The sequence below is a fragment of the Sinocyclocheilus rhinocerous genome, unplaced genomic scaffold (assembly GCF_001515625.1).
Source record: "Sinocyclocheilus rhinocerous isolate Xijiao unplaced genomic scaffold, SAMN03320098_v1.1 scaffold239, whole genome shotgun sequence".
NCBI classification, from domain to species: domain Eukaryota; kingdom Metazoa; phylum Chordata; class Actinopteri; order Cypriniformes; family Cyprinidae; genus Sinocyclocheilus; species Sinocyclocheilus rhinocerous.
Window position 1 is genome coordinate 116346 of NW_015653198.1, and position 13691 is coordinate 130036.

Here is a 13691-nt window from a genome sequence, read left to right on the forward strand (position 1 = left end):
CGCACACAGGAAGGTACTCTGGTCTCCATCCACGGAGTCTGATTCGTATTAGTTTACACGGTTTCACATATGCATTAAGATATTTTATCCGTAAAGCCTTCAGCCAGGAAAGAGGATGCAATCAAAACAAAACTTCTCATTTTGTGCAAGAAAAGGAAAGCAAAGTTCAAAGTCCAGCCTGGTGCTCAAACAAACGCTTCTCTGTGACAAAAAAGCATTGAATGGGGCTTTCAGTTGTGTTTTCGAAGGATTTTATTGCTTCTGAGTATAGTGTCGGGCTTTCCGCTGAACTTAAATGCAATTAAAGACTAAACGGCGTTCTGTGCCTGTTTCGAGCCACACAAAGATGATTATCACATGTTTGAATGACACCGCTCGCGAGGCGCCTGCTTTCCATATCAGCTTGCTATCATAAACTAGCGCTGAAATCTGCAATTACACAGGCAGAGATAAATATACAGAATACTAACAGACATGTGTTTCACATTTCCTTCAGGCTCTTAATTGAAAGATGACGGTAATATGTCAAGATTTGGTCACTTTTTGGTCCGATTCTTATTCTTCAGGAATAAAGAGATTTATGCCAAAGAAACTTCTTAACATCTGAATATCTTTAATGTAATTGTAAGATTTATGGGTATATTGTCTTTCTTTTTATTTATAACCTAAATGTATTACTTGCTCTTAGAAGAGCATCTGTCTTTGCTTCTGCCCTCAGGTCTGTATTATATAAATTTTTTATCACTTAATTTATTTTATGACAGTTTTATGACCCAGACAAGATAGTTGACGGCTTCCCTCCCTCTCTTGGACTAATCACCGACACGCCACTGAGTAAGAATTAGAAACATGAAATAAAGTCGGTAAAACCAGAAGTAATAACATTTAATCTCCTTTACGCCCGTGTGACTAAACAGACTTGCGTTTGAGTCGCAGCACTACATTTGAACTCCTGTTGAGCGGACCAAAATAAACCTGTTTGTGGCCATTTGTTTGCTGAACTTCTCGACTGCCAGAGTTTGATGTGGAACCAGCTCCTAAAATAAAAGCAAACGGCACCAAAATACGCTTTCTCTGAGAGAAATAGAAGCCGGCGCAGTCCAGACGCAATGCTTTTGTCCTGCTGCGGTCAAACACTTGAAGTCCCCAACGTTTGCATTGGTCGTTCAGAGCTTTTCATTTATTCCACAATGATTATATAGCATTTAAGAGTGTGTGTATGTGTATAAAAGGCATATACAGTCTTAAAAATAAAGGTTCTAATTTGAACTAAACAGGGTTTTTGCAGCCTGATTCCATTGAAGAACTGTTTTAGGTTCTACAATGAACTTTTCTTTAGTTCTTTAGAAAACCATTGGTGCCTTAAGGAACCCAGAACCCAAATACTGACCTGTAGAACCTTCAATGAAGCACTAAGAACTTATAGCAACTTAAGACCCCTATTTTAAAGCGTTTAAATACAGACTTTTGCTGAATAGTTGTTCGTATGCTTGTGCACAATGCTGGTAATATGCACAACATTACGTTACGCATGCACACTTTACACTCAAGTGCACCAGCATCAAACCTTTTGAAACGCTCTGAACCAATGCAGTGTTTGTAAAACCGTGAACGGACGATTAAAGTTTCAGTCTAACTTTGAAACTTTATTGCAGCGCATCTAAGATAACTCTTAGAGAGCATTTCTTGTGTATTAAAAGCAATAGGGCTATTGCTCATTTGCCTGCTAAATGAATCTATATGCATAATGTAAACACGAGCTGTAATACATATGGGTTCGTCTACACATGAATTTGAGATCGGTAATGTAGGTATTTTCACACTAACACTGTAAAATCAACATCCGAATGTGTTAAAAACACAACACAAGTGTTATTTCTCGTCTTTTTCACTCTTTAAACTTGAGTTTCACTCACCAGCTCGAGCGCATCAGCGGCGCATTGGAGGCAAACGCACCGAGCGCGTTCCGTAAGTCCTGTGTTAATTTATCCAACAACTCGCGTTTCTTTCCGAACGATATGAAATATGTCTCATGTATGCTCGAGTGGAGTTGATATGCAGTGGTTTTGATAGAGAGTCCCTTTGGAAAGTTCAGTCCGAGTGTCCGCGGAGAGACTCCGGAGCGCTGCGCTGGCCTCGCGCTTTAACTTCACTCTGGGAGGAGCGGCGGGAGCGCGCGAGCGCTTTGGACGCGCTCCCGGCTTTTTTTTTTTTTTTGCATTTCAACTCGCCGGACCGGTATGCGCAGACACACGCGCTGACATTTCTGCTTTTGCATACCCTTCATTTACATCACTGTAGTGTTTAGTGTGTTAAAAATATACCACATTATTTAAAAGCTTTCAAAATGTAGGCTACTATATTCATGCGCAGACACACGATATTTGTGCTCTTGCATACCTTTCATTTACATTATTGTAGTGTGAAAAAAATGTACCACATTTTTAAAAACTTTTAGAATGAGCTACATATTACTTATAAGTATTTAAACTATCTATCTATCTATCTAACTATATATCTATCTACCTATCTTTCTATATCTATCTGTCTGTCTGTCTGTCTGTCATCTATCTATCTATCTATCTATCTATCTGTGTCTGTCTGTCTGTCATCTATCTATCTATCTATCTGTCTGTCTGTCTGTCTGTCATCTATTTATCTGTCTGTCTGTCTGTCATCTATCTGTCTGTCTGTCATTTATTTATCTGTCTGTCTGTCTGTCTGTCATCTATTTATCTGTCTGTCATCTATCTGTCTGTCTATCTATCTATCTATCTATCTATCTATCTATCTATCTATCTATCTATCTATCTGTCTGTCTGTCTGTCTGTCATCTATCTATCTATCTATCTATCTGTCTGTCTGTCTGTCTGTCTGTCTCTGTCATCTATCTATCTGTCTGTCATCTATCTATCTATCTGTCTGTCTGTCTGTCTGTCTGTCTCTGTCTGTCATCTATCTATCTGTCTGTCTGTCTATCTGTGTCTGTCTATCTGTCATCTATCTATCTATCTATCTATCTATCTATCTATCTATCTATCTGTCTGTCTGTCTGTCTATTCTATCTATCTATTATTCTATATATCTATCTATCGTTCTATCTATCATTCTATGTATATATCGTTCTATCATTCATAAGTTCAGTAGTTTCTGGCTCTCAATGGAATCAACAAATATCTCTTTGTTACTTGTGAATGGATTTAAATGAGCTTGTTGAAGTTCTGCAGTCTCCATTACAGTCAGTGCATCTCAGGTCATGTGTTATGAACCCGAAACCACAGAAAGCTGCGCTCAGGACGTGATTCTCATGCTGAAATCTTCCCTCGCAGCTCTTGATGGTCCAGTAACTGAACTATAAACCATCAGCTGCTGTGTGCTTGCGAACGGTTTAAAATAGTAACAGTAACTCGATTGAGACCTGCATCACAGTGATGAGACTGCTTTCTTGTTCCGTGTAGTTTTTAAAACTACAAATGTTCGCTTTCATTTGAACATACAAGCTGCATGCATAATGATGAAATAGCAAAATGCAATTCAACCCATTTTTAGCATGTCAGCTTCCCAGAAGTATGTCATCCACCCCTATATATCCTTTCTGTGATGTGTATTTACAGTATATGAAGCGCACATGCAGACAGCACATCTGTTACACATTACATTGAACGGCAGGAACAGATAAACAATTTCATGCGTGTTTAGTGCAGATCCGATGCGCAGACAATGCTAAACTGTGTTTGTTCACACAAAATAAATCCTCCTCATGCAGTTTATCAGAAGAACAGAGCATCTCTCTCTGGCTGTTTAGAGTTGCGTACTACCATACTACCCCTACTAGTTCAAAGTATAGTGTGCATGGTATTTCTGTGACTGTTTAAATTAAACATACACAACTGTTTTTTGAAATGTTGCATGCTATTTTTTGACAGTAGTATTCAGTATGCAGTTTATACTGTACATTAAGATCCACTGATGATGGATCTGTCGTCCTGTTTAAGGTGTGTTTACGTCTCGGGGGCTCAGATGAAAGCTCTCGGCGCTCTCTGGTTTGGGTTTTAGGTGCAGTAAATCTCATAAGAACAGGGGAAGTTTAGACTGTACAGACAGGCTGTTGATGGCACTGAAGGATTCAGTATGTGACAGGTGTCAGCGGGACAGAGGAACACTTCATGTGTTTATCAGCTCAGCCTGCAAGTGTGTGTGTGTGTGTTGTTTCCACATTCACATCCAAACACCCGTCTGTCATTACTTATCACTAAAATAAATATTTGAGGTTTCTTCATCCTGCACCAGTGCTTTAGTCCTATTCATCATTTTCTCATTCTCCGCATTTCCGCTTCTCTGTTTCTGTTTCAGTTTTTTGGCGTGACAAATATTTTTTGGCATTTTAAACATTTGTATTGCCAAAGAATTTGCATACAAAAATACAAATTAAACCGTGCAAAACAACTTAGAGTATGCAAGTAGGCTTTTATCTTTTCTTTTCTTTTTTTTTTAAGCTTTTTATTTTCTTATTTTACTTTTTTTAAGTTCCTCATTTATTTTTTCATTTATTTCATAAAAAGTATAAAAATAAAAACAGTGCGAAAATAGAACAAATAAACGAACAATATTTGCATATGCAAAAACATCACCTTTTTAATTTTCACTTTGTAAAATGTATTTATTTATTTAAGGAATTTCCTTACAAAGATGAAAAACACAAAATACAAAACAACTTACAGTATGTAAAAACAAAGCAAAACAAAAAAATGGTACCAGTAAAGTATAAGCTTTTCTTTTCTTTTCTTTTTAATTTTTCTTTGTAAGTGTCTTCATTTATTTATTTATTTGTTTGTTTGTTTGTTTGTTTGCTTATTTAATAAAAATATAAAAATAAAAACAGTGCAATAATAAAACAAAAATATTTGCATATGCAAAAGCATAAAATTTTTATGACATCATTTTTTTCTTCCTTTATAATTTTCCTTTTGTAAAATGTATTTATTTGTTTGTTTGTTTGTTTATTTATTTATTTAAAGAATTTTCATACAAAGATGAAAACACATACATTTTCTTTTCTTTTCTTCCTTTTCAGGTTTTAAATTCCACATTTATTTGTTTGTTTGCTTTACATGTCTAACAATGAATTAATTCATGTTAATTAAATAAACAATTAAATATATCTTGTATAATTGATTTGCTTTGTCTAAATTTAGCACTTTTACTTGTTTACTTGCTTTATAGTTCAATTTTTTTCTATTATTTCTATTTGCTTTACTCACATTCTTTCTTAAATGACTCTTATTTGCTGTATGTACTTGCTTTGCATGCTTTACTTACTAACTGTATCTTAACAAAGCTGTCAGTAACGTGGTAAAACATCTAAATGTCTTAGTTTATCATAGGTTTCCGGATTATTTTTGCTTTAGTCTCTGCTCACCTGGTTCTTCAGAGTCAGTCTGAGGCTTTGAAACTCACAGCGGTGAAGTGGTGAAACATATTTCGCGTTTTCAGAGACTGCCATTAGCATGAGCGACAGAAATTAATTTGTTTTTTACGGCCATAGACTGACTCGACTTTATAGCTCCAAGTGTGGTTGGCCCACAGCAGTGTACTGTAAAAACCAGGTGTTCGTGTCCATATGCCAAACTCCTGTCTCGCACCCGCTCATGTGAATATGACATTTATAGAACTGACCCCCATAATGACGTTTCCACCTGGTCCTCTCTGCTCATATAATGACCCGCTCAATTGTTGGCGATTCTTCCTGTGGCGTGTTCATTGGTAAATGTGAAATAAAGAGCTCAGACAGAGATAGAGAGCTTGAGGAAAGCCTGCTAAGTGCTGATGGTTAAAGAAGAAGTGGTTTAAACCGAGGCAGACGCTCGTGCTGATAGACCCTGACCCCGTAACCAGAGCCCACTGAATCAACACCACGCTTTTGGCCTGGGACGTGTCAGATGTCATGAGATGTCACCTACTCAGGGTTCCCACAGTCCGACTCGTGTTAATGCTCGTAAATGGGAGAATCTCATGAAAAAAATGGGTTTTATTTCATCCCAAAATCAAAATGACTTGAATGGAAAAAATTTTTGCATGACAATTTCCTCCTCAAATTCACATTATCCTAATTAAAATAAAAACTCATTCTCCTGTCTTGGCGCGGTGTATTTTGATTAAAATGTGCGTAAATTGTGTACATCAAATATGAAAATTGTACTTTAATATATTTTTTGCAGTGCAATATTGAAAATTGGGAGGAAAAATGTACTTAATCATGAAAATAATGTCACAATGTGAAAATATGCTTTCTGCAATATTTTCCTGTTTATAAATTCCTCATGTACTGTATGCATATGTGTATTCATTAATTTTACATATCTAACAGTTGTTTTAATAATGTTTAAATGTTTTAATTAATTGAGGATTTGCGCATTTTACTTTTACTTGCTTGGTTGGTTGTTTGTTTGTTTACCAAACAAATGTTTTAATGAAGTGTTTAATTAATTGTCAGTTTATTTGCTTTACATACTTTAATTGTACATTCTACTTTTACTTATGTACTTTTACTTGCTTGCTTTATAAACTTGCATTGCAAAATTGTTCCTAAAAATATGCTTTCTACAAAATATAGTTGATCTATTTCTTGTGATTTAAGCATGCCATGACAGATCCTTAAGACTGTACTTTAAATGTATTTTATCATTTAAATAATTTTTTTTTTTAATTTAAAACTGAGAATTTGGTGGAAAATGCACATAATTATCATGAAAATAATGTCACAATGTGAAAATAGTCCTATAAAAATATAGGCTTTTTGCAAAATATAATAATATTTTGCAAAATAATATCTTTTTTTTTTTTAATCCTCATATGTGTTCATTCATTCATTCATTTTACATATCTATCAATAGTTATAATTAACTGTTTCATTAATTGTTTTAATTTGATTAAACTCACAATGCAAAAAATGTTCCTAAAAATAGGCTTTCTGCAAAATATACTTAATCTTTTTCTGGAGTGAAATATGAGCCGGACATGTTCTTGATGAGTTTGGTGAGATTTATCACTCACACTAAAGCTGATAGGATGTATTAGCTTCACAGAGAGAAAGCCCTTTATCCATGTGGATAGGACTAGTGTGAAGGAAGGGGAGAGAATTTAAGTGGGAAACGCTGTGATGACAGTCAGAAGAGTTATGTCATGTTGCCAGAGAGAGAGAGAGTGGTCCGTTCCCATGGGAGAGGCTGGGAATCTCTCAGCTTTTTCCTTCATTTCAGTGCTTCTCAGTACTCAGTCACTGCACATGTTGACTGGCACATATAGGGGGCGGCGTTGAGCACCTCTTTTGTGTGGCCCCCAGGAACTCAAATAACATGATGCGCACAGAAGACTTGACTCATTTGATTTCAGTAGAGTTTCCCATTAATAGAGTATGTTTCTAAACTAACAATATACTACTCTGATATAATACTCTAAAAAAGGCATAAGTATTTTTACCTCTCACAAGTATTTTTAAACTGATTTCAATTCAGATTTATTTAGTTCGATTAATTTGAATTAAAACAAATTTATAGGCATTTTTATTGTTACAAAAGATTTCTGTTTCAAATAAATGCCGTTCTGTCTATTAATCAAAGAATCCTGGAAAAAAAAAATATCACGGTTTCAAGCAGCACAACCATTTTCAGCATTGATAATAATCAGAAATGTTTCTTGAGCATCAAATCAGCATATTAGAATGATTTCTGGAGGATCATGCGACACTGAAGACTGGAGTAATGATGCTGAAATTCAGCTTTGATCACAGGAATAAATTAGATTTTAACGTATATCCACATAGAAAACAGCTATTTAAAATTTTAAATATATTTCACACTATTACTGTTTTTACTGTATTTTACATCAAGTAAATGCAGCCTTGGTGAGCACAAGAGACTTCTTTCAAAAGCATTTAAAAAATCTTACAAACCCCAACATTGTCAATTATATATTTATAATTGATTATAAACTCATCTGCCAAGTTTAAGGATGATTTATCAGATACATTAAGGAATGCACATGCAACAATAACACATGATAAATGAACTGTGACAGAGCTTGATTCATGCGCAGATAATCGCTCATTGTATTCATAGATAGTTTTAGCAGCTGAACTTATTTTTACTATCAACACATTCCATTTGTGATCAGACTCTCACAATCGATGGACAGTTACAACACACTAATCTCGTTAGGCCATCTAGCTTAAAAAAAAACACCACTTGATGACCACCAGCAACAAATTCAGTGTAATTGTGAGATTTGAATTTCATTTTTGATGCCTAAGGGCCAGATTTACTATCAGCTTGCGCCAGCGCGAAACCCTCATTTGGCGTTAAAAAAATTACTGTCAGGACTTACTAAAGACACGCAGTGGGAAATTAGTGCTGAAAAGGCGTGGACACAGTTATTCACGCAACGCGATTTACTAAGATTTCCGCTCGTCAATTCACTGGTATTTGCGGCATCATTTAACGCCCAAAAAAGCATGTCTTAAAGCAGGCGGTAATTTGCACTGCTCTTGGTAGATTGCACTGGCTGCGTCTGTGTTCTTTAATGTGCATCTTGTCAGTAAATCACACACAGAAATTTTCCCCTCTCATCGGCGCTTTCATGGAATTTAGTGCTGTCAAGCGATTAATCGCGATTAATCACATCCAAAATAAAAGTTTTTGTCACATAACACGTGTGTACGGTGTATATTTATTATGTATATATAAATACACACACATACAGTAAATATTTAAGAAAAATATGTTATGTTTATATATTATATATATTTATATATAATATAAATATAAATATAAATATATACATGTAAATACAAATACATATAGATATACTGTATATACTGCATGTGTGTGTAATTATATATACATAAAAATATACACAGTACACACATATATTATGTAAACAAAAACTTTTATTTTGGATGCGATTAATCGTGATTAATCTTTTGACAGCGCTAATGGAATTGCGCTCTAACGCTAATTTGCCTTGTTTAGCAAATCTGGCCCATAAAATCCAGTCTATGCAGTCAGCACAGCAGTGTTTGGATGAGATCTGCTGCTTCTCTCAGTGTTGTGTGGTATGTGTGGAATGAGCGGCCTGATGTTTGTGGTTTGCTAGAGGTATGATCTCAGCAGCTCTCAGCAATGATCGCTATGTGGGGCCCGATGTCTTCGCGTGTGCATCCAGGTATGATAAACACTTGACAGGTCAGCACGCCGTGCTCAGGTGACTAATCCGGTCTGCTTTAGAAAGAAAAGACAGGAGTGGATGGATAGGACAGAGACGACGGGACGGAGGACATGTGGTGTTTGTTTGTCTGTCAGGCCTCCATGGCAGTCAGCTGAGATGATGTTCATAAACACACACACACACACAAGCTGCACACACACACACACACACACACACAAGCTGCACACATGGTGACCTTATCATGCACTCTTCCAAAAACACACACAGATACTGCACAGCAGATAGAGACAGAAGAAGAGAAAGAGAGACAGATAAACACTGATAGCAGCCACTCAGAAGACAAAGACACAGTGGGTTATGGAGAAACTCCATAGCTGCGATTTGTTTATTTCCAGTGCTGTTGCCAGTGGTTTTATAATGCCAGCCGTGCCCGTTAAATGTGCATACAAAAGAGACCCAGAAAACAAACAAATGAAGCTGACGAACAACAACCAGAAATGTACACATGCTGCAACAAATTGCTGAATCTGTCATTTGTGACCACTAGTGTTTGTGTAGCAGTGCTTGTTTTTGTGTGTATGTGGGTTTCATTAGAGTCTAGTAAATTGTACTTATTGTGACTAAGGTGTACATTGCAGTACAGTTGCTCTACTTACATTCTGAGGCCGAATTCACAAAACATACTTAGGAATACAATTCTTCAAGAAGAACTGCCTTTGAGGTGTTTTTGATTGAGTTGAATTGCGAGTCATGTAATCAGATATCACCAAAACCTGTGATTTCCTTCTTAAGAAAATTTTTTTTATAGATGTTCTTAAGAAAATCATTGAGAACTTCTTAAGAATTTTTCAAAACTTGCACTTTGGAACAAAGTTCTTCATTTAGCTTAAGTTTATCATTTAGCTTAAGAATGTACAGTACTTAAAGGGTTAGTTCACCCAAAAATGAAAATTAGACTGCGTTTTACTCACCCCCGAGGCATCCTACGTGTATATGACTTTCTTCATTCTTTCGGAATTATATTAAAAATTGTCTTTGATCTTTCAAGCTCTATCATTGCAGTCAGCGGGTGTTGCAGTGCATCAGTCCAAAATAAGTTAAATAAAAAGCACCCATGCATAAAAAAAAGTGCCTCGCACAGCTCCGGGGGGTGAACAAAGGCCTCCTGTAGTGAATCGATGCGTTTTTGTAAGATAAATATCCATATTCAAAACGTAATAATCACTTTAATCTAGCTTGCGCCAGCAGTTGTACACAGAAGCAGTTCCGGGAGCATGACGTATGAGTTCAGCGTTGCGCCTGACTGCAATGATAGAGCTTGAAAGATCAAAGACGATTTTTAATATAACGGATTCGTCTGAAAGAAGAAAGACATATACACCTAGGATGCCTCGGGGGTGAGTAAAACGCAGCCTAATTTTCATTTTTGGGTGAACTAACCCTTTAACTTCTTTGGTAAGATCTTTGTGAATCTGAGCGCTCGAGCTGAATCTGTATTGAGCAGTTTCTTGAGTGTCTTTGGCCTCTGCTGCTCACTCATAGCTGTCTGTGTACACAGTTATTGATTTAGTGTCTGAGATATGATTTTATCAGTGCCAGTGTTATCTGACGTCTGACTGGAGAAATTTGTGCAGGTACAGATAGACTGCGGTTTGAAATATGAGCTGGACCGGCCCACCAAAACAGACCATACATTAAACATAACTAGTGTTGAGCAATATAGCCTAAAATTATATTTTTATGTATGGCTTTTATGATATCTGGTATATTTGAATATTTTAAATTTTTTTGGAAATAAGTCGCTTATGCTCAACAAAGCTTAAGTCACTTATTAAGCTTAAGTCACTTATTTGACAAAAAATACAGTAAAAACAGCAAAAATGGGACATATTTTTACAATTTAAAATACTTGTTGTTTATTTGAATAGGTATTAAAATGTAATTTATTCCCGTGATCAAAGCTGAATTTTCAGCATCATTACTCCAGTCTTCAGTGTCACATGATCCTTCAGTAATCACTCTATTATGCTGATTTACTGCTCAACAAACATTTCTAATTATCATCAATGCTGAAAACAGCTGTTGCTGCTTCATATTTTTGTGGAAACTGAGATGTTTTTAAGGGTTTTTTAATGAATAGAAAGTTTGAAAGAACAGCATTCACTGCACTTTTAATGTACTTATGATTTCATCCATCCTTGTTGGATAAAAGTATTATATATTTGATATTTCAATATTTGATCCTATACACAAATGTATATACAAGATTAATCATAATTAGCCATTTTAATATATTAATTTTACAGTTTTAACATTGTTAAAATCTTTCCAAGTATACTGTGGATCTTGAGGTTGAGAGTCACTGTTTTGAAAGTGTGTTGCTGGACACACAAACACATCTGTGTGATGATCTGCAGGCGTCTGTAGGGCCAGTCGTCAGGATTATATTGTTTGGTTGGTTTGTCTCTCTGTGTAGGTGAGCAGCAGATTTACGGTTTGCTGTTTTAGGGGAAGGGAAGGGTAGATGGGAAAGGGCACAGTTTGCAACACTGACCCGACTCTGACAGAGATAGACGCACACGCTGGTATACACTGCAGCTTATTATATGCACTGTAAAAATGATTTTTCAAAATTGTTGATAAAACAAAGATGACTGCAGTACGTTTTACAAGAAAATACTATTTCAGTCTTTCAGAATTTCACATTTAATTCAATCTTAGAATTAAAGTGTGCCTTTTGAAAAGGTAACGCCCCAGTGACAGCTTTTGTACCTTTAATTCTGAGTGTACTTGCCGATTCTTAGTGATTATTTGTGAAATTTACTAGCAATTTCTGAGTGAAAATTCTTGCAGTCAGTGTACTAATACAGTAAATGCACAGCTTTAATGCACTATACTTTTAAAAAAAATCTGTAAAGTGTACACTAAAAAAGGCAGCTGTGGTTGCCAGAACGTTACTGTAAAAAAAATACAGTAGCAACATGTTAGGTTTTATGGATTGAATTTAAATTTACAGTAAAAAATTTTTTTAACTGATATACTGTAATGTTAATATACGAACCTAAAATACAAAACACCATCATGGTAACACACATGACACTAAAATAATGCGATAAGCATAAATTTAATAAAATAAGATGTAACATACAACTGTAATGTGCATAACTAATGACCATACCATAATACCATGACCAAATACCATAAAAAGTGAAGAATTTCGGGGAATGTTGATTTATGTTTTTTTCACTGTAAATTACGGTTCTTTTTTACTCCAAAAACTGTAAATTTGATAGTAATTTAATAGTATTTTAATTTACTTCAGAATAACGTGAAATGTTACGCAAAACATCTGTTACAGCAAGGAAACTGACTGTTAAGTTAACAGGTTTTTAACCTGCATTTTACAGTCTTTAAATGTTAATTTAAGCACAAAAAAACTCTCTAAATTTTATTCTTGTCCATTATCACCTGTGTAACACCATCTTACTCTACTAACTCACAACATAACTGTATCTGCACTATATCTGACCTTAATATTTGGCTTTTTGACATGTTTTACTCATTCGTATCTGGTGTTTTTTGTTTGCGTTAAATTTACGTTCTTACTAGGCCGTTTTTTTTTCTCTCTCTTTTGAGCTTTTAAAGAGCGATTTACCGCAGTACTACTTTAACTTGCCTGTTTATGTTAGTGATATATATACACGATGAACTGAGTAGATGTCATATTTAATTTGTCGCAAGTGAAAGAAATACACACACAGTCTGTTGAGTGGGTTTTACTGTTGCGTACTTAGGGTTTCTGCAGACAAAACGTAGAAAAACATTTCCAAAAAAATGTCCAGTGGACAAACTGGAATAAAGTTCAAACCTTAAGACTGTAAGACAGCTTTGTTGTTACTCCAGTGAAATTAAATATGACATCTACCCATGCATTTGCGAGTTATTTTGGCATGTTAGAGTGGTAAATGTAAACCTGAGTGCAATATGTAGGACATGCACGGACATGACTGATGTGTGTTTGCAGCATGTGTGTGTTCTGCATGTCTCAGGAATGTGTCCATGCGATGTGTTTCCTGATCCCTCAGAGAGAGAGAGAGAGCTGGAGATATCAGCACACGACCCTCGGAGAGCAGAGACAAACACATGCAGATATGGAGAGGAAACTTTGCCACATATCAGTGCTTCACAGGACAGAAGATAGTAATCATAGTCAAACAGAGCAGGAGGTCGTACCAGTGCTAAAACATTTGTAGAGTCGGATGATGAACCCGCACCTCTCTCCACATCTGTTTATGTCTCTTTATCCGTAAAATTGGATGGGAATGCTGTTTCATGTTGACTTTCATTAACCTATTCACTTCAACAGTCAAAATTAGCCTTGACCAGTGCTTTAAATCCAAGCAAATCTGAAAGAACCTTCCTTTTTTTTTTTTTTTTTTTTCCCAAAAAAGGAGCCAACCTACCAGTGT

General features: G+C 35.7%; 2 protein-coding genes across 2 annotated transcripts in view; one reads left to right on the top strand and one right to left on the bottom strand.

Moving 5' to 3' along the window:
- LOC107715639 (vasorin-like) overlaps positions 1-2139 on the bottom strand; it is a 28955-nt gene extending 26816 nt beyond the window's left edge. Inside the window, exon 1 of the mRNA XM_016521794.1 lies at positions 1917-2139. The gene's annotated coding sequence lies outside the window, so the exon portion shown is untranslated. The remainder of the gene's footprint in view (positions 1-1916) is intronic.
- The window catches only part of coro7 (coronin 7), a gene marked incomplete at its 5' end in the record, with an annotated part of 147468 nt that overhangs the window by 111101 nt on the left and 22676 nt on the right, over positions 1-13691 (top strand). The window lies entirely within an intron of this gene.